This window comes from Belonocnema kinseyi, chromosome 3 (genome assembly GCF_010883055.1).
Source record: "Belonocnema kinseyi isolate 2016_QV_RU_SX_M_011 chromosome 3, B_treatae_v1, whole genome shotgun sequence".
NCBI classification, from domain to species: domain Eukaryota; kingdom Metazoa; phylum Arthropoda; class Insecta; order Hymenoptera; family Cynipidae; genus Belonocnema; species Belonocnema kinseyi.
The window spans coordinates 62,552,045-62,555,356 of NC_046659.1; positions in this window are offsets into that span (position 1 = coordinate 62,552,045).

Below are 3,312 nucleotides of genomic sequence, written 5' to 3' on the forward strand. Positions count from 1 at the left end.
CGAGCCTAATTAAACGGGAAGGTCTTGTCGTTCAAAAGACGGTGATTAACTGGGTTTTCACCGGGACTCTTCAGGCTCCCTTATCGACTGCACCAAGGCTCACGCTGTGTACTGTCCAGTCACCTGCTGACACCGAACCATGGCCCGAACAACTAATAAACCTGATACAGAAATTTTGGTTAATCGAACAAATTCCTCGGGCTGAAAGAAAATCTCGCGAGGACGAAGCTTGCGAATTGGGGGAGAGTCTGCTTGAACGAAGTCCTTTACTCTGGGCCCAAGCTTGAAAATAATTTAGCAGCCGAGATGATAAGATAGCGGATGCATCGATTAGCGCACTTTGCCGATATCAGAATGACGTTCCGTTAAATTCGGATTCTCTCTAACCATGTACACTTACCAAACGCAGGCTGTTATCAGAAATCGCCAGGTTTTTCCATCCAGCTGGATGGCTTACTCCCGTAGGAGTGGTAGCTAAAATGTTCCTTCAAGACCTCTGAAAGAAAAAACTTGATTGGGAATGAAGAACTAACAACGGAACTGGCATGTCGTTGAAGACAGTTTCGAAATGATCAGCACGGCGTCATTGCACTCGCTCCACCTCGTTGGCTGGGACACAATCGAGCGCACAAACTACTATTCCACGTTTTCTCAGATGCAAGCAGTCGCACTCTTGCAGAGGCCATGTACGCGAGTATATTTGCTGATTTAAATTCGGGAGAAGTTCATCTTGTCATTACAAAAAGCGAGCTCACCTCTCTGAAGTATTTGAACTGATCAAAGAACAGTCGCATGACCATACCGAGGCTTGAACTACGAACGGATTTTCTGGCTGCTCGACTTTTGGAAACTACAGCTCAACAACTGAACGTCGCTTTGAAGGACAACAGTGCCTGGACAGACTCACCAGTCGTTCTACGCTGGTTGTGTTCAAATAAACCAGTCGGCAATGAACTGGTGGATAATAACATCAGTCACATACAATAGTTACTGCCTAAGAAGATACGGGATTAGGTGCCATCCGCTGAAAACCTAGTCGACATATCCACGAGAGGCACTTCTCCTTCCAACCTCGCTCAAAACCAGCTGTGGTTTGATGGCCCTGCATGACTCACTGATCATCCTCAATCGTGGCCGAATGTCGCCAGATAAACCTCAGAATACTCATTAAAGCCAAAATGACCATCGTTCGAGCGATTACAATGCTTGCCCACTTAAATCGCAGAGAAGGACGTCTGCGAATGGTTTTCAAATCTATTAAAATTTCTCAAACTATTGATTCGCTGCGAACGACTTCTCAAGCGCTATCATGACTCTACATCGACTTCATTGTTTATACTCACGGCCAAGGAAGTAGATGTCGTTCCTAAACGACTTGAGGAATTGTGGAGCAAGGCATCCATTCCGACGAAAGGTCTACTGTTTTCACTGCTGAGAATACGTCTGACATTGAAGCGGAGCAGGCGCAGGTTACAGCCGCAGCTACGTTCAAAATCTTACATGCAAATGCGGCAACGATTGAAAGAAGCGGAAAAAACCACTGATCGATTCGCAGTATCAAATGTTGTTGCCGCCGCAATTGCTTCTTCTGTCCTTGAATATTTTGGGATTAGCAAAGGCGGTAATACAAGAAACATTATAGATCCGTCTAAAGTGAAAAGGGAGGGAAAAAATTATCGTGGAAACAAGTCAATTCCAAAGAAGCCCCGAACTATCTCTCCTTGCACTATACTTTGATAGTAAGAAAAACGAAAGAATTTATTGCGAAAAAGAAGGCGGTTCTCGCAAAATAAAATTAGTGATAGAAGAACATATATACCTTGTATCGGAACCATGTATCAAATACATTGGTGATATTACCCTTAGTAGCGGTAGCGCTGTGGATATCTGCAGCTGCATTTTGATCTATCTTCATGAAAGTGGATTCGATTTGAGCAAAATAAAAGTTGTACTACCGTTCAGGTGGATAATGAGATGCCTAAGAAGAAGTTCATTAAAATGTAATACACAAATTTGCCACTGAAGACTGTGACCCGAGTGTTTTTCTATCAGTGTATTAAATGATAGAAAAACACTCGAATTATAGTCTTTAGTGGAAAATTTGTTTCTTACATTTTAATGAACTTCCTCTTAGGCATCTTATTACCCACCTTGACGGTAGTACAATGGATCTGCTTCATTTTCTGGTCCTATAGGAAAGAAAATGAAGACCTGTGAACAGAAAACAGTGGTGAAATTCAAGCAAATAGTTGTTGACCTACCTGATATAAACCTAGAATGTCTCAGTACTGATCAAAAATACCTCTTGGAAATGTGCCAAGCTGTTTTCGGTGGTATTGTTCCAAGTAATCTTGCGAATAGAGATCCAGGTGCGCTTTATCAAGCTCGATGACTCACTACTGCGAATAGGATTCTTCGCTTAGACGTGTCTGAAGGCAATCCCTCAAAAAGCCTACGAATCCTGGCAGAGTATATAATGAGAGTTTACGCAAAAGTATGGTTCATGATAAAAAAGAATTGGCAGTTTTATCACAGTAGCTTTCACGTATGGCAAACCATCCGTGAGTCTAGGTTCTTACCAAAAAAATTGCGTGAAGCCGCAGTGGATCCCTGCATTCTAACGAGTGCGTTTGCAATGCATCCAGAAATCTTACTCATGGCAATGCTCATAGATCCCAGGCAGCAAATAAGGAGACAAGCTTTCGATAATATCAAAAAAGCTGGACAAAATCAAAAAGAGAGCAATAGAAAATTTCCTTTTCTTAAAATCAACTGCAAGGCGAAATATGATCTAAAACTCATTCGCTGGACTAATGTAACTCCTCCTCCTGCTCTGGCTGAACCGTCAGAGCAAGAAACGAAGGAGACCATTAACTCCTTGAAGAAGTCCAAGGAAAAACTCCCTCCTTATCCCTGCCATACACAGGTAGTTGAGCGTACTGTGCAACTTGTCACACAGGCCAAAAAAAAGTGTGTGGTCAGGAAGAAAGAAATAACTTTAGAAGAAATACCATATCTTCTCGGCTTAAAATGAACAAATTCAGATCAAAGAAAGATTATGTTTGCAACTTTTAATATGCTAAGCTCCCTTATGGTTTGTTGGTTGGGCAGGGTGTAAGTTGGACACGAAATGAAGTCACATTCACATGGTCAATCCTGAGTTTTCTTTCTAAAATTATTTTTTGAAAGAAGGGCAAAGAACTACATGTAAATTCTATGAAAATGTGCACTTTTGCACTAAATTAGATATTGTGAATGAAACACTTCCCAGGTGAAATATAGTTAATAAAGGTTTCTACTGTGCTTCTATGA